This window comes from Mytilus edulis, chromosome 14 (assembly GCF_963676685.1).
Source record: "Mytilus edulis chromosome 14, xbMytEdul2.2, whole genome shotgun sequence".
Classification (NCBI taxonomy): domain Eukaryota; kingdom Metazoa; phylum Mollusca; class Bivalvia; order Mytilida; family Mytilidae; genus Mytilus; species Mytilus edulis.
In genome coordinates, this window is record NC_092357.1 from 47,371,578 (window position 1) to 47,391,332 (window position 19,755).

Sequence of the window (19,755 nt, forward strand, 5' to 3'; positions counted from 1 at the left end):
TATTCTGTATACAATTTATCTCCATCTATAATAATTTTCAAGATAATAACCAGAAACTGCAAAATTTCCTTAAAATTACCAATTCACGGGCAGTAGCCAATCAACAGGTCTGATTCTGAACATTTCAGGGCTGATAAATCTTAACCTGATGAACATTTTCCCGCATGTCAGATTTGCTCTAAATGCTTTAGTTTCAGAAATATAAGCCAAAAATTGCATTACACTCCTATGTTCTATTTTGAGCTATGTCGTCGCTGTTGATTGGCACGTAGGGTCATAGGACATTTATTGTTAATCTAGATACCCTAATGATGATTTTGGCCAATGTTTGGTCAAATTTGTCTCAGAAGTTACAGAGGATAACATTTTTATGAAAGATCACAAAAATTTAAGAAAAACTCAAAACAATTTACTATAAAGGGCAATAACTCCTACATGTCCTACAGGGGTCAATTGACAATTTCGATTATGTTGACACATTAGAAGATTACTTTGCTGTACATGTTTTATATATCTTAGATAATATTTAAGATAATAACTAAAAACTGCAAAATTTCCTTGAAATTTCGAATTCAGGGTCAGCAACCCAATAGTAGGTTGTCTGATTCGTCTGAAAATACCAGTGCATATAGTTTTTAAACCTCATGAACATTTTTAACCCATGTCAGATTTACTCTGAATGCTTTAGTATCAAACATATAAGACAAAAACTGCATTTTACCTTTATGTTCTATTTATAACCATTTGCCCGTGTTGGTTGGCAAGGGGAGTGGGCGGACACATTTTCTTAAACTAGCTTGGTTGAATTTGGGTCAGTAGTGTCAGAGTAGAAGATTTTGTAAAAGTTAACGGACGAGGACGACCCGAAGTCATGAGATAAGCTCACTTGGCCTTTTTAGTGAAGATAAGCTAAATTTGAAATTGGCAAGACATTTCTTTTTCCAATTGGACTCTACTTATATGCAGAAAATGGGACCTTTCACTTCATGTTGAAGCCCGTGATATTACTTTTATCTGAGGAATATGGTATAATCAAAACTTGTCTATAATGTTGTATGGATACCGAATACACTTTCCTTGTGGTTAAAGATAAATGCTCATAATGTTTTCACGAATATTACATTTATTTATTAGTCATTGAATTGTGACTATGATATATTTTGCTTTTTATTTCGACCCGCTTTTGTATCTGTTCGGTTCTATGATTCATCCATTTTTTAGCCTTATATTTTAGCAGTATGTTCCGTGAAATTGGCGTTTTTTTAATGTTATTTGAGTGTTATCTCAATATCTGTATTATACCTGTACTTAATCTCATTTAACCCCTACATTCAACACCCTGTCGATATCTATTAAAGCTTATAATTGCATATTCAAAATTATTCTTCAACTAATTTGTACATATGTGTATGTTTATAAAAAATGAGATGATTGTATGTAAACAATATATTGTTAACCTTAGTATTGGATCCGGTAAAAATTAAGTTAAGCTTGTGTTAAGTCTTCACAAAGTCCAACTTTAATTTGTTTGTTAATTTCAAAATGATGAAAAATATATAGCTATTACCTTTGTATGCGAAAAAAAAACTATATATACATTGGTATAAAGTTTAGATGAGACATTTATTTGCGATTCGTGCTTAATCAAACGAGCTTCGTGTTGTGTCAGACACCTCATATCTAATAATCGTAAAGCGTTGATTAAAATATATTTTACGAACACAAATTATTACTATATATGCGTACCTTCATTTGACATATTCTCTCTATCTGAAATATACTTCTTCGTATCATCGTCTCTAGTTGTGTTTGTTCTGAAATATGTTAATATATCTTCTTGAATCTGATTTTTCTAAATAGCATGTCTACAATACTTGAAATTAAGTTTTACATTGGAATCTTCGTATCATTATAAAAATTGTTAAAGGTTCGATTAATATTAGATTTAAATAAACATCTTTTATCAGTATCAGACTTCGTTCTTAAAATGTGTATATTTGACAAAATACTCTTTATAAAAATATACATTAGTTTAAAGTATAAATATAACCGCGTTTAACTTAAGTCACCATGCCATGAATAATTAAACAATAATAGATATTATTATGTTGCTGCATTGCTAGGCTGAAACGAATTAATATAAGAAATATTTCCTTGAAGTGTTTCCTTGTAACTTAATGCATTCTTTTTGATAAGAAAAAGCAGGACCCAGTGTTTCTATTATCTTTTAGTTTTTAATAGGGAATACATGTGTAAAGGGTAGAAAACTCAAATGTTTTATTTTCTATAACTTGAAGAAAAAGTCTTAGATTGTTTTAATTGTAAAAGAACTTTGCGATTTGTTAGTATCAACATTTGATTCATGCCACTTCTGGGATAGGAAGTTTCACAATATTTTTGATGCTCAGTTTTGATCGGTGATGAAAAAACGTTTCCTGCCTAGGATGAGAACATCCTTATTATTTAGAAAAATATAGTTAATATCATAATAATAATTAGAATAATATTTAGTTTCCAATTGAATCGCCATAAGCTAATTCATTTATAAAGCAGATGTGTTATGTGATTTACAAATTAAACCAATTTGTTTGGAGATTTACCCGCAGGGACAACAACATATTTGTCATGGTGGTAGGACACTTCTGTTGCTACATTTGGGTCTTTAATGATTGATGTAGCCTGGGTATTATTAGACAAAAACCGTTTCTTGATTCTAATTTATATTAACGACCTCCCAACCTAAATCCATTCGGAAAGAGTATATAAGTCTTCTTTCTTCCTTTCAATCCATTCTTTTGAATAATCCGCGACTGAATCCATCAGCATTTTTGAAGTTGTGTGGCCATTCTTTTTGGAAAAAGCAGTGCTCTATTCTTGGTCATTTATTTACATATAGAAGGACTTGATGATGGATTAAAGCTCACGATATATCTATAAAACCCTTGGATAATACATTTCGTAAAGAAGTGTTATTGACAAAGTTAAGCCGGATAATGTATAAATGGGCAACAAGCGCAGGTGCAATCATGAGATTTATACTTAACGACGTCAATATCGATATCCTGCAACACTTGTCTTCACTGCTGGTGGAGATTTATTTCCCCGAGGGTATCACAAGCCCAGTAGTCAGCACTTTTTGTGCTGACATGAATTGTCATTGATATGGTTATACTTAAAAATTTACTGTTTACAAATCTTCGAATTTTTTGAAATACTAAGTCTTTTCTACCTCAGGCATAGATCACCTTAGCTGTATTTGGCAAAACTTTTAGGAATTTCGGTTCTCAATGCTCTTCAACGTCGTACTTTATTTGACCTTTTTAACTTTTTGGATTCGAGCGTCACTGATGAGTCTTTTGTAGGCGAAACGCGTGCCTGGCGTATATACTGAATTTAGTCCTGGTATCTATGATGAGTTTATTTGTAAGTGAACATTTTAGTTGCAATTTGTAGGGTATAGGTTTAAAAGAGTGGCAAAAGATACCAGAGGGACATTCGAACTGATAGATCAGCAATAAACTGAAAACAGCATGTTTAAAAAAAAGAAAGACACACAGACAAAGAATAGTACACAAGACACAACATAGAAAACTAAAGACTTAGCAAAACGAACCCCACCAAAAACTGAAGGTGATTTTAGGTGCTCCAGAAAGGTAAGCTGATCCTGTTTCACATGTGGCACCCGTCGTGTTGCTAGTGTTATTTAAAACCCATGAAATAGTCTAATGCGATAGGTTACGTTCGTGTAAAGGGAACGGGATTGTATTTAGGAAGATGTCATATATCATCTGTGACACGGATATTCCATAATGGCTTACCAACTCGTTATGGCGTCCGTAAAATTTACGAAAGGATGATTGCAACTTCACCGTTTAGGATCTTTTGATTAAATAGCTTCCTTATAAGCAGTAATCCTCTTTCAATGAATCAAGATAAGAAATGCTAGCCTGGGATTATCGTATCAATTGGTAGATATATTCAGCCGCTGCTTGAATGTCACTACATTGAAATGAAAGTTCACAATTGTGAACCTGAAATCATCTCTGCTTGCGTAAAGTTTTGTTTTCAACCTACCTTTATTGTCAATTTGTAGATGTAAGTCAAGATATGAGGCAGACATAAATGTATATGGTGTATCCTTTATCTCTAATTCCATGGGATAGAAGTGTTCAACATAATCATAATTTTCTCAATTATTTGGTGAGAGAAAATATATATAGCGGAAAATAAAGTAAAAGGATATTACTAACCTCTTTCCTTTCTTCTTTAACATGTTTGCATGAAGCCAGCCTCATAAGGATAAAGGAACAAGTCGCAGAAAGAGGGTCACAGTTGGTTCCAATGAGAATGCCGATTCTTGTGTTGAAAAACATGTCACCCAAAAGTACCAAATATGTTGTCAATCAAGACATCAAGTATCATGATAATGTCAGTTCAGAGAATATTTTTTATGAATCAGAGTGATTTTTAAGTAGGATTTATCCCTCCCTAAGACAATATACTTGTATTTATGTTCCAGCCCATAAAAGGATTTAGACCATACGCGTACGCGTACGGTCTGGACTGTATGCTTACTTTTTTCAAAATACACATACAGTCGGATTGTACGCGTACGGTTCGTCTAGTTCTAAGGAGTTGGTCAAGATTAGTAGATACAAATGTACAAATGAATATTGCAGATTAGCATTATTAAATGCCCCTTATCATACCTTGTCCTTTAGATTTATTCAAAAAAGTTCAATTGCAATTGAAATAAACACTTAATTAACACATAATCCTTTGATATACCAATATAAAATTATTATTAATACCAACGAATGTCCGATATATTTTCAGCTTCACACAGCCATCAAAGATAAAGTTATATGAATGATGGTTATTGTATATGAATACTATTTACCTTACGGAGATAATTGTCTTGCATTTAGATACAGTCAAGTTCTTCTCTCCTTCAAGGCATTCGTAATCTGTAATAGAGTTTACACGTCATACTGAAAAAACACAACCACCATACAAAAGGACCAATTCCAACAAAAGACAAAGATGTTAGATTCCAGTGCTCATTTGAAATGTCACAATATAACCCTATCAACTCAAAACATCTATTTCGTAAACAAATAAAGTTTGGCCGATGAGATAATAAAGTTGACACGTAATAATAATGTGGTAACAATTCGGATTGTATAAAGTAGTCATCAATATGTTTTTATAAAATAGGATTATACTTATGGGTGGCACATGTGATAGATAAACGTAACTTACATGATTAAAGTCAGCCTTGTTAATGAAAAGATATTCATATGAAAACGGACTAAAACATATATAATCTGAATTGGTTATAAAATACAGGAAACGGATACTAGAGGGACATGCATCTGTGTTGAGTATACTCTGGATTATCCACCCAAAACTGCATATTTTAAGGTAAGTGCAACGTTTACGTCTTTTTAAAAGAATGTTTAAGATATCATAGGGAAAGTCAATCTCATACGTCGAAGTTAAGTGATCACCGTAACGACCAAAAACGAAAACAACAAGCAGATGAACAGAACAACATTCTAACCACTATAACGACTGATAAAACCCCCCAAAAAGTTGGAAGATATCTACAAGTAAAATTATCATAGATACCAGGATTTAAATTTTATATTAACGCAATACGCGCGTTTCGTCTACAAAAGACATCAGTTTTGTTAACAGTTAATTTATAAATATGAACATATCAATGATAACTCAAGTCAGCACAAAAGTGCTGACTACTGGGCTGGTGATACCCTCGGAGAATCAAAACTTCACCAGCAGTTGCATCGACCCAGTGGTTGTAAACTCATCATGTATACCAGGATTGAAATAGTGACATCATTAGTTTTGCTTATGTAAATACAATTTTATCAATAAACATTATTCCCTGATGTCACATTCGACAACAATGAATTTGGTGCACGACAATTAATACATGTCCGTCTTCGTCGGGAAATATATATTTAATAATTTGTAAAACAAAGATGCTGTATAATTGCCAGAGAAACACATATCCACGTACTAGTAAATAGAAATAAGATGTGAAAATTATAATTTCATCGTTCGACTTTCCATGTAAACATCAAAAACGCAAATCCAGAGAACCATAGTATTAACAATTTAATGTATATAGAGCTATATCTTTATACAAAATTGTCGATGATAGAAAGAGACAATACTATGTATAATTTATTTTTTTGTAAAGAAGAAATAGACAAAAACAATATAAAAATTTGATTTAAAACATAAGGGTTATACCATAAAAACTATTAATGTATTCTTATGAATCGAAAGGAATAAATGTTTTTTTGCAGTGGTAATGTTTACTTTTTCACAAATGGAACTTTAGTGTTACCTGGTGATAACTTGTCAGTTGCTTTATGACATATCTTTAGGTAACAGGAACAATCTTCTTCTGATGGAACACAAAAACATCGGTATCGAGGTTTAACGATAAAATCATAACCTCTTGTGTAGTCGCACCTGCATGCAATATCAGTGTTTCGATTCCCATTATTATAGACAACTAATCCTTCTTCATTACATGCTGATTTAAGAAAGATACAGTTGGTACTGACATTGGTGTAGAATGTGATTGGCCATGGCTGGTAACGCTCTGACGAACAAATGTCTGCATCCAATCCTCCACGGAGAACGTGTTTTCTACCTGTTGGGAAAGATTTGTAACTCAAACACAATCCATACAGTTTCAGATTAGATCAATTTATAGCGAGATAATGAACGTTTAGCGTTCCGTTGTGTATACATTGTAATATCTAACAGCATTTTGATTTGGCCAAAAGTATTAATTTCTCAAATGTACATATCGAATGAGTTACAAATGAAATATTTTGTAGTTTTTAATTTGATTAAAAACAAAAGACAACCATTAGTTGTTTTTCAAGATAGTTGTTAATTCCTTTGCTTTTCAAGCCTAATATAAAGCAACAACTTGAGAAACTATCGTCTGGTACAAATGAATTCTTTTTTTTTCTAAACTGAACCCAAAATCACATAATATTAATCTTCACATTTCAGAAGTCATGATAACCCTACTCAAAAAACATACTAGTATTACAAAACCACATTTCAAGAAACATGTTAAACTGCCTTATAAATGTCGGAACATATTGCTCATCATTTCAAAAACATGTCATTTAGTGTTCCCCTTATGCTCTATCTGTTTTCCTTTGAAGAAAACCTATTTTGAAATTTCAATGCTTAAAATTAAAAAAAATGGAAAAATTTAAACGAGTTAATAAAAATAGAAAAACAACTAAAACTGACAATATAACAATTATATTTCTCAAACACAAGCGATAACCTTTGTTTTATTATATTATTGACAAAGATGGTTTTTTTTTCGATCGAAAATATATCTGAAATTTATAAAACAAAATTAAGTCAGTATAATTTGAAACTTTATTAAGTCCTTTTAGATATTGCCTCTATTCGATAGTTCAGAACAATGTATTTAATACTGATATGCATTGAATGTTCCAACAAAACAGCTTTTTAAATATATAAACAGATGAAATCCTCGGATTTGTTTTAAAAAAAAGATTTTGTGGTAATATTGTATTCAATTATTTACAATTGTGAATGTGATAGACAGTTGTCTCATGGGCACTCTAATCACAACTTATTATTTATATTGACATAATTTGGAAACAATTAAAGTGCGTCTAAGTATATAAAATACTTTCAAAATTAAAGTAATTTACCTGGCTGTAGAAAATCAAATATCGTGCAGTTTTCGGAATATCCGTTTATAAGGTCATTCTTGAGGCAAAAATATTTGGACGGATCCGGACAAAAACCTCTTGCACGGGTTGACCACTGCGCTGGTTCGGGGCATTTTACCGGGAAAGCTGTACACACATGAACCTGAAATGTATTGAGTAATCCTTATATTTATTAATCAGTATTGGTTATTTGTGAATCGTTGCTAGGTTAACGAAAGCTCTAGCTCTAGTGTTGAGATTAAAATAAGCCAAAAATCAAGCTTATTAGAGGTATTGAAAATAAAATTACTATGAAATTTGCTTATATGGAGCTATGGTGATAATTTAAAATCCTAAAGAACGTACTCATATGTCTCGTGGTAAAGTGTGAGACTCGATAAAGAATACGTGGGTTCGATAACATATCTGTTCATGCTGACAAAAGACTCCATGATTGACCATTACTTTATCTATGCAAAGTTCTTCACACTTAGTTGTAGGTGCATAAATCCCTGTTTTAATGGTATAAAGCGTAGTTTAAATACATTTTTTTAACTTCACTTTTAATAATCCTCTTATGCATGCAAAATTTATAGGATGATAATTTTCTGTTATGTATTTATTTGAAATGCATCATGATCGTTTTCTCTTTCTGCCTATTATAGATACCAGTTACACTTACCAGGATTAGGAATCTGAACAACATTACTGTGTTTGATCTTTGTCTCCTTTGAAACACTACATCTACAAAACATTTCGTAATTATAGAAAAGTTGACATAAAAATGTCTTAAGGTTCATGTGGACCCTATGGCTAAAATGGCCGTATTTTCACCTCAAAATTTACTATGAGTACAGGCAAACCTGTGCATCTGGAAACGTTTTAAGACATAGCATGCCCTAGATAAATAAAATTCAAATGCATTGTATGATTTAGAAAATTCATAACTTAACTGGATTTTGCCGTACACTTTTTTTCGTCCCTGCAGAAGATGATAAAATTAACAAACAGTTGAGTTTACCTTGATATGGTCCACTCAGGTACACAGTTTAAATAACCAATTATTGTCATGTATCTATTGTCCATCTAATGTCCATGTCAATCAATACTGCTCACTTCAATTAATACCTGTGGGGAAGTTCTAAAACCTGTTTCCCAACTTAGTTTCTTTTGGCACCTTCTGGAGGAATGAAAAAAAGTGCACAGCAAAATCCTGGTAAGTTTTTATTTTTCTAAAACATAAAACATATTTGAAATTATTTTATCTAGGGCATGCTATGCCTGAGATGCGCAGGTTTGTTTGTACTCAGAGTAAATTTTGAGGTGAAAATACGGCCATTTTAACCGTTGGGGCCACATGAACCTTAACATCATTGAAATTGTTTACATTAAAAATTTTAATTAAAATATTTGAGTTTGATTTGTCTCCCTTGAACCAGAAGTAAATCCGAGAAGAAACGTATGGATCCGACCATTGACTTTTAATGCCTTTCAATGCACACACAAAAAGGCTTGTTTATACCATTATAACGTGAGACATGTGGAAAATTAAATCAGAAAGACAAATTACGAAATAAAAAAAAAAGAAGATGTGGTATGATTGCCAACGAGACAATTCTGTATAAAAGATCAAATGACACAGAAATTAACACTTATAGGTGTCTCCGTACGGCCTTCAACAAGTTTCACTCAACTTTAAAAATATGCTGTTAAAAACTGTTTTCGCTAGACAAGGGTGCAAACGGATACCTTCTCTTTAAAGGTAGCTAGCGAAAATAGACAACAAAATTGAAGAAACAAAAACATCATGAGGGTAGAAGAATTGGCATTTTTGGAATATAGAAAACTCTTTGTAAGTTTTTGATGTTTTTTATGCTTTTGATGGTATGTTGGGTTTGGTTGACACATGTGATTTGTTTGTACTCTGCACTATCGCACAGAAGTTATCTTATCAAATTAAATTATCCCTTGAACGGTCTGTTACAGGTTTGTTTGCTGCAACTCATTTCAAGCAGGTTGTAAGTATTCTTATGGTGACCAATTCAACTCCTTAAATAATAGACTTGTTCCTGAACTTCGATATATCACAGTCAATATACGTCTAAATTACATTTAATTGAAGGACAGATGTAAAAAATACTTAACGTTACCTTGATGATAATTGTGCTTCAATTAATCAAAAATTTTCTAATGTTACTGTGGATATTTTTCTTATGGTACTTTCTCTAAATAAATCTAATACAGGCACCTATAAGTGTTCTTTTCAAGGTTTTTATATTTCAGTTTCACACGAGGAACTCAAAATAACAATTTACCACAAATGAGACGGTTTTTCGTTCTCATTGGTTAATTGTCCCTTTTTAGACGGTGAAGTTTTTTGGTCCTTATGACGGTGTGTATATTTTACAACTTGTTCGGTATGTCTTTGGCTGTAGTCGTGTTTAGATATCAATGAATTATTTATGAATTAAAAGTCAGGGATTTCGTCACCATAAATTAAACAAAATCTTTCCAAAATATTTCATAGATTTGGTTTGTAGATTTTGGCTAAACCTGTAGATTTCTAATCATAAAAGGGATATCAACTCCTAGTTTTTACGGTGATGGTTTACATAGCGCGTCAATATAGATACGACACATTTGTAGCTTCGGATAAATTTATTATTACTGGTGATCACAGTGGTAAAATTACATATATATCGAGCACATTTCGAGGAAGTTAGATATGTTTGGATGACATTCGATTTGAACACATTTGAGCAAAATTGGCACATCTACGGCAAAGGGAATATTTTGGGTTATGAATTAAAAAGTAGGTTTTATAATGCAATAAAATAAAATGTCTTTTCTACACAACTGTAATCAAATTCTGTTTATAGCTTTTCGTATTTGTGTTGAATGTATTGATTCAAATACAACTCAAACAAAACATATTGCAACTTTTTCTACTCCACTTTATTAAATACTGTAGTTTAATTTTCTTTGAACTGTTTTATTTTAAACATATCTTTTTAAAGGATGACAACCGATCTACTAGGTAGCATTTTGGTTGAGAAATCTAAGACTGGCCATGAAAAATGGGGTATTAAATTGATCGGGGTAGATATCAATAGTTATCAAAGGTACCAGGATTATAATTTAATACGCCAGACGCGCGTTTCGTCTACATAAGACTCATCAGTGACACTCAGATCAAACTAGTTATAAAGCCAAACAAGTACAAAGTTGAAGAGCATTGAGGACCCAAAATTCCAAAAAACGTTGCGCAGGTATTCTATTCTTGGGATAAGAAAATCCTTAGTTTTACGAAAAAAAACATAGTTTATAAACAGGAAATTTATATAAATGACCATATAATTCATGTTCATGTCAACACCAAAGTGCTGACTACTGGTGTTGTGAAAACCTCGGGGACGAAACGTCAACCAGCAGTGGCATCGACCCAGTGGTGTAAATAGTTATCAACGGTACAAGGATTATAATATAATACGCAAGAAGGGCGTTTCGTCTACATAACTAAAGACTCATCAGTGAAGCTCAGATCAAAATAGTTATAAAGCCAAACAAGTACAAAGTTGAAGACCATTGAGGACCCAAAATTCCAAAAAGGTTGTGCCAAATAGCTAAGGTAATCTATTCCTGGGGTTAGAAAATCCTTAGATTTTCGAAAAATTCATAGTTTTATAAATCGGAAATTTATAACAATTACCATATACATTGTAATTGATTTTCATTTCATCACCGAAGTGCTGACTACTGAGCTGGTGATACCATCGGGGACGAAACGTCCACTAACAGCGGCATCGACCCAGTGTTGTCTACTGGACAGAAATCCTTTTGCGCTTTAAATAGTTTTTTCAAAGTTTCTGGTTAATGTAGGCGTTGTCCTTACATGATACAAATTATTAAACATTACTTCTTCAATCGGAAGCGTTTATATGTTACAGTGAATTTGTATAATCAGTGATTCTGTAGAACCACTGGCTAGTTCAGGGATTATATATAATAACTGAAATGAAGAAATAGTTTTATTTATAAAGAAAATGAATAAAGTTAAATAATGTATTCTATAAAATCAAATAAAAACATCATTATAAACATAAATTGTTAAATGTTAGCACAATATATCAAAATGATACCCCCATTTTTTTTTTAAATGTAAGGCACACTATATCAAACAAATAATATACTTCACATCTGTTTTTACCACAAAATCCATTTAAAAAAACCACTTTTCCTGCACATATCGAATCCGATTTTAACGACACGCCTGAAGAAATAAAGTGTTCAGTAAAAACATCTGAAGGTACCCCAAAAAGGGAAATTTGCAACCTTGAACTGGTTCGAACAAGAAAGATACCATGTTTTCTGGCCATGCGATATCCTTTTTCAGACTTTTTGTGAACAATTGCCATTATATTTTTGTGCGTTCCTCTTTCCTTTTATCCTGTAGAATTGTTATGATAATATTACACCAAATGCAAGTTTCCTCTAAAATTTTGTTCTATTTGTCAATCCTAAGCTCCGCCTATTTTTCTATACATTTAGATGCCTGAGTTCTCACAGTTTGAATTTCTTGTTCATTTGAACAAAAAAAACCACAAAAGAGATGTTCCATAATCTTCTTCATCATTTGCTTTACATGTATCACAAATAACATGATCTTTGGATTCCAAATACAGCATGAATATTCATTTGACGCTGGCTTTTAATAAACAAAGCTATCGCTATAAAGGGAATGTTGATATTATTATTTTGAAGTCTTCAACTTTGTCTCAAAACCCTGTGTGAGTTATACCTTTAAGATCATCCTCTGTTTTTAAAAGCAAAGTTATTTCATTTGGCAAGGAATATGAAAGTCAAAAATTATAATTTGTCTATATTAATTTTTTGATCAAACAAAGGATCCTTAAATTATTGATAATCCCTGAAATCGTAGAATAATTCTTCAAATGTTCAGTGATTATGTAAAATCACTGGTCATTTTCAGGGATTATTTATAATTACTAATGATTTAAGTAATTCTGCATATTCCCTGAAAAATCAGGGATTCTACATAATCCCTGATTATACAAATTCACTGTAACATATATACATTCAACTTAACTAAACGCGCGCCCTCCCCTATCCCCTCATTGATAGTTTTGCTGCTAGACGTGTGAACTAAGATTTAATAGCAAGATATTAATCTATAATGTTCACTTCTATGAGTTTACTTGGAAAGAAATAATGAAGATTCAAACGCGACAAAAGAAAAATGAAACCCACATATGAACGGAATGCAACGAATGACCTAGATTTTTTCCCTACTTTTTAAAGATTTCAAACATTCTGGGAAGAATCACAACTTTCTATCACCAAACCCTCTCGTTTCATATGGGATTTCTCAATTAAACTTACCAGAGTTACTCGTGTCATATTATCTTTAAAGAATCAGCTGGAAAGCATTCCAAACGTTTAAGAAATTTTGAATACAACTATGTGTTGTACCCTTATTTCAAATATGGCGTCTTGTCCTTGGATAAGCGTGTAAGGGGCATTTTAAAATTTAAATTGAAAGGGAACCTTACAACAGGGTTGTAAACTGAATGATTACCATTGTTTGAATAAACGCAAAGCAAGATTTTAGCGCAATTGACTGGTCATTTTAATACATTGTAAAAGATAATTTGATAATAATTTTAATACTCCCTTAATGTACCTTGAACTATAAAACATATTCTTAAGAAAAAAACCAACAAAATTAAATGTACACTACACAACGATGTTTACAATTGATTTAAATCGAGAATTATTTTTAAACTATCTGTAAAACAGATATTTAAATTTAAATGACATTATTATCAAGGCCGTACGTGTCCTTTACAAGTTAAACCAGCGAGTTAACATGGGGGACTGTTTGGAAAGAGACGCGGAAGATGCAAATGAAACAATAATAAACACGCAAACATTGTATATATGTCGAAGAGAAACTACTAACAAGATAATTGCAAAAATCATACTAATGCACAAACGACGGACACCCGAAACAAATCAATGGACTGGTCAAAACATTAAACTTTTCTTTTGTCATAATAAATTATATGAAATACTGTTTATGATTTTTTAAATTTGGGTTGTTGAAATTTGCAGAATTAAGTTGACATTTTAGGTCTACCTAACGTTGTCAAACACATACATACAAACTAAGCACCGATTCGGTGTCTGTTTTACGGGGAAATGTTATTACGTTTCTCCAAAAACTATATACAACATTTATATACAATTATCATTTTTTATTATTACATTATTTATATAAAAGATATATAGCTCGGACCTACTCCAACAGAGAAAGTGGTATATATATATTAGGATAAATGACGGAAATTTAATTCATCATAGATACCAGCTAGCAGGATTAAAATTATTTACGCTGGACGCACGTGTCGTCTTCGTAAAAACTCATCAGTGACGATCGAATCAAAAATGTTAAGAAGACTAAATAATTTCCAAACTTGCAGAGCATTGAGGACCTCAAATACCACTGAAACAGTTTTGCCAAATGAGCTGATGTAATCTATTCCTGGGTTATAAACCCCTCTGTTTTTCGAAAAGTTCTAAATTTTGAAATTAGTCAATCCATAAGTATGACCTTATCAATGATAAATTATCACAATACAGAACAGCTGACTACTAGGCTGGTGACAAATTAAAAACCTAAAACATGTGTTCTACAGTCACCATCACGAATGGATTGACCGATATAATGTGTCCTAAAATCACTAATGACACGATTCGTCTTATCTGTCATTTACCAAGTGCGTCCTATTACAGATTAGAAACTTTTGACTGAGTGAATTTGCATGGCGGGTGATGCATGCAAAACAAAAAGTAAAATCAGAAAAATACCGAACTCAGAGGATAATCAAATCGGAAATTCCATAATCACATAGCAAAATGAAATGACAAAACACATGACAAACGAATGGACAAGAACTGTTATATTCCTGACTTGGTACAGGCATTTTCAAATGTACAAAATGGTGGATTAAACCTTGTTTTAAAGCGCTAAACTTAAAACTTCTCACTTTGATGACAGTTTCATCATATTCCGTTATATTTACAATGATGCGTGAACTTATCAGACATACTAAATAAAATAGTCAAAATATGGGTACAGCATTCATCATCGTGTATCAATTTTAAAAAGAACAATTTAACAGAACTCAAAAACATCTATCTACAAACACATTCATTGATTCGCGTGTCTGACGTCTGAAAATTGCAAACGTCACATATATTTGTTTAATGTTTATACAAACAATTTTAAAATTTCACATGGGCAATGCTAGAATACAGGGTTAAAAAAACAAAAGAATGTAAGAATTAATTTAAAAAAAGACCTAGATTTAAAATAGTCCAAAAGTTATATAGAATTTATAAGAATCCACAAATAGTTCATTCCACTACGCGATTGAATAATTTTGACGTTTGTGGTTTAACGTATTTTCTATTTCATAATAGAAATATATCATAATGACATATAATAGAACAATATCATACTGACGGAATCTTTTCACATGAAACCACGAAATATTTTTAAAAATATCGGTTCAAACTATCTTACCCCATAAAAACTCGGAGTACATGAAAAGAAAAATTGCAGTTTTATTACATCACAGTAGTAACAATATAATCCATTCGTCAGCGCGTTATGATGTTGGAATCCGGTGAAACACAAAACGCCGTTCACAGTAATTGTTACTTTTATAATTTGTCATCAAAGGCTTCTAGTATTATCTGTTTTGCCTAATGCAAAGAACATTGTGTGTGATGTTTGAAAAAAAAAAAAACCAGAAAGATATTTGAGGGCAGCCTTTGAATAACAAGCCAGATTGAATGTCACTAATGAATGGTTCTATGTATGTTCACGGAAATATATGTTACTTAGTTCATCTGTATATCATATATATATATATAGAAGCATATACAACATTTATATTTCTTTTCATCTGATCTCTACAGTTAGTATCTGGTATCCAGTAATACTGTAAATCAATACGTGGATTAAACCTGGTTTTAAAGCGCTAAACTTAAAACTTCTCACTTTGATGACAGTCTCATCATATTCCGTTAAATTTACAATGATGCGCGAACTAAACAGACATAATAAATGAAATAGTCAAAATATGGGTACAGCATTCATCATCGTGTATCAATTTTAAAAAGGAACAATTACAGTGTGACATCAGTTTAGTTTGAAAGACGCTCACGTACGAATAAACAGCTCTTTTGACAACGCCTTCTCAAACGGCGGTAAGCGGGAAAACGACTAAAATCAACCCCAAATACGCTCTTCGGTGACCATCACAAATGGGTTGACTGATACAATTTGCCGGTGTCTCAAGTCACTAGTGACATGTTATTACGATCTTAGATCTTTGGATACCGGAAAAGTCGTGTAATTTTTTATTTAACCGTGATTGTGATAGTTTGACTTATTGAGAACTCTCATGCAAAGCGATCCTCTCAGTTTTTATATTGTTTCTTTAGTTTGTCTATTCCTCATCGATATGCAAGATTTGAACATCGATAAACTACTGTCATCTTGATTGATAATGAGCAGACGACATTTAATTCAACACGATAATACTATTCCCAGATTTTACTGTTCAGAAGCTACATGTAGGTAAATCAAAACCATGTTATTACGATCTAATATTTCATTTCAAATGTTCTTTGTTCTGGGTATCTTCTCATATATGTGTTTCCTTGATTATGCGTATACATAAAAATCAGTTAAATCGAACCTATACCACATAGACTAGTCCAGCAAATTTCATTGATGCTTAAGATCAAATTAAAATTGCACATGGTCTTATACATGTTATAACAGCGTGTATGCGTGTAATTCGTGTAATAAAAAAAATACAATAAAGTCCTCAAAGTAGGTGAGGTTCTGACAACAAACTAAAAATCTATTATATGTTTATATGGTTTATGCAAAGACAAAACGCTGTGTCCAATAGCTTACAAGAGAGCATTGCATTTTACGAAGCCAAACACAATCGATAAATAAAGGCAAAAATAGTATGCAGGTGTTCTAACGTCATAATCTCGGTTGCAGATCCGGATGACAAACTAAAACCGAGGAAAACAATCGAACATCAGGAACATCGAAGTGCAACGAAGACAAATTCCAACACACATAGAAACGAGCTATTCGATAACAACTGACATATTCCTGACTTGGTACAGTACCTTTTATTACAAAATGGTTGGTTGAACCTGTTAATGGCATGCCAAACCGGCTCCCACTTTATTACAATGTTAAAAACATATATATTCGCGGCTAAAACACAGTAACGTGACAGAAATACAGCACAAACACACACAAGAACATTCATTTAGATGAAGAGTTGTCTCCTTTGCACTCATATACCACATATTCTTATATTTATAACACTGAATGAAACACAAAAACAATTAATATTATATACTGTTTTTCGTGACTAGCTGAACTCCGTTAATTAAGATATAATTAACTCCTTCAAAGAGACTTTGTAAATATGGTAAATTTTCAAGGCCATCATAAGTTATATGGTTCGCTATATACTGACCTCCTACGGATCCATAGAGGGTAAGTAAAATCCATAGTGGGTGAGGCCGAAAAATAAACAATGAAACACAACAACATTAATAGATTACGTCATCATTAACGCGGTGCGATAAGTTACCATATATGCGCTTTGGACCGGAAAAATAGTATTTTTTTTGCGAATAAGTGAATTGGATGGCGGCAAAGCTGTCATAATTTATCGGACCACAGATCATGAATTATCACGTCGTGATTGGTTAAACGCCGTCACGTGGTGACCCCCTATGAGACCGTATGGGGTTGGTAAGTTTCATATGGGGTTCATGACGCGTTAATGGCGACGTCATCTTCTAATGTTGTTGTGTTTCATTGGGTTTTTTTAACAAAACGCCGCAGAAAAAGTCCAGCGTCCGATAAATTCGTTATACGGTTAACTACTGACCCCCTACGGATCCATAGAGGGTGAATAAAATTCATATGGGACTCGGCCTCCGGCCTCACCCACTATGGATTTTACTATAAACCCTCTATGGATCCGTAGGGGGTCAGTAGCGAACCATATAACTTATCTTATCGCACTGCGGGTAAATTATCACGCTGTGATTGGTTTAACGCCGTCACGTGGTGACCCCATATATCTACATCTACATGGGTAATCCGTAAAGAGTCGGTTGACTCATCACACGAATGTATTAAAATTAAAGTTGTGTCATCCAAAATGTGCTCTTTTAAAATCATATGTACAGGTGCCAGTGCAGATAAAAACATGTGTGTGCTGATTTACGGATATCTGTGTGCTATGAGGTTGGTTTTGAATGCCTCATAGTCATCAATGTCCAATAAGCTAGGCGGTAGTTCATTCCAGTTTGTTTTGGTTCTTACGAAGAAGCTATGTTTTCTTTGTTCAGAACTTGATCCTAATCTGACAAATCGTCGTTGATGGAACTGACGTGTCATTCTTGCTGGTGTCATCAAGTATTCTGGAATTGGAATAGCAATAAGTTGGTGGATTACTTTGTGAAACAGGAGTAAACGTGATGTTTTTCGTCTCTCCTGTAATTGTGGCAGTTTAAGGTCCTCTAATAAAGATGTTACTATGCCCGGGTCTCGAGAATACTCATGCCTGATGAATCTGGCTGCTCTCCTTTGGACCATTTCTAGCTGTTGTATGTGTTTTTGGAGATGCGGGTCCCAGACACTGCTAGCATATTCTAGTGTTGGTCGTACAAGTGTTATGTATGCCTGACGCTTTATATTCATTGGGCATTTACTAAGATTCCGCCGTATAAAGCCTAAAGTTTTATTTGCCTTTGTAGTGATATTTCCGATGTGGTCATTCCATGATAAAGTGCTAGATAGCTCCACTCCTAGGTACGGATTGTGGTTGACTGTTCCAAGGATGTGTCCCTCCATATCATATGGGTAGATTATTGGTTGTCGTCCTGTTGTTATACGTAATACAAAACATTTCGTTGGGTTAAAAATCATTTGCCATTTTTTAGTCCAGTTAACCACAGTGGTCAGGTCCTGCTGGAGTTGAAGACAATGGCTCATTGATTGAACAGCTACGTAGATTAGGCTATCATCTGCAAATAATCTAATTGATGATTTAATGTCAATACCTATGTCGTTGATATACAAGAGGAACATTAACGGCCCAATTACTGTGCCCTGTGGTACACCAGATTTTACATTTACAGATGATGATTCATCGCCGTCTACTAGTACTTTCTGCTGTCTAGTTGTTAACCGAGACTTCAGCCACCCGTGGATGTCTCCTCTGACTCCATAGTGGTCTAGTTTATGGAGGAGTCTGGTGTGGGGTACGGTGTCAAAAGCTTTACTGAAGTCGAGTATCAATAAGTCAGTTTGTTGTTTGGAATCTAAATACCTGCTTATTTCTTCAACTGTAATAATAAGCTGTGTTTCACATGATCTCTTTTGCCGAAATCCATGTTGGAAGTCTGCAAGGATCTTATAACATTCTAAGTGTTCCATGATGTGTTTAAAGATTATGTGCTCCATTACTTTACACGGTACTGATGTAAGCGATACCGGTCTATAATTTACTGGTTTTGATCTATCTCCTTTCTTGAAAAGTGCTGTTATGTTTGCAGTAGTCCAATCGTGAGGGACTTGTTTTAGACATAATGATCTTTCAAATATATGTTTCAGATAAGGTGATATTTCATCAGCTGTTTCCTTTAATATTCTGCAAGATATTTTATCTGGACCACTAGCTTTATTGATATTTAGTTGTTTTAGTAGTTTTGCTATTCCCTTTTCTTCAATTTTGATGTCGTTAATCTTATTGATGGTACTAGGTCCCATGTTTGGAAAAGAAGCCATGTCTTCCTCTGTAAAAACAGACTGGAATTGGTTGTTAAGTGCTTCTGCTTTGGATGTATTGTCTTCCTTAATTTGTCCATCTAC

At 33.0% G+C, this 19,755-nt stretch overlaps 1 protein-coding gene and 1 long non-coding RNA gene across 2 annotated transcripts in view; one reads left to right on the forward strand and one right to left on the reverse strand.

The window, feature by feature from the left end:
- The window catches only part of LOC139502486 (serine/threonine-protein phosphatase 6 regulatory ankyrin repeat subunit B-like), a 512,428-nt gene that overhangs the window by 441,674 nt on the left and 50,999 nt on the right, over window positions 1–19,755 (forward strand). The gene's annotated exons all lie outside the window — the stretch shown is intronic.
- Window positions 6,503–13,263, reverse strand: LOC139503650 (uncharacterized). Its single transcript, XR_011659155.1, has 4 exons — window positions 13,146–13,263; window positions 8,428–8,489; window positions 7,746–7,908; window positions 6,503–6,688 (listed from the first exon to the last, which is right to left on the reverse strand). It is a non-coding gene; the product is annotated as an uncharacterized lncRNA (long non-coding RNA).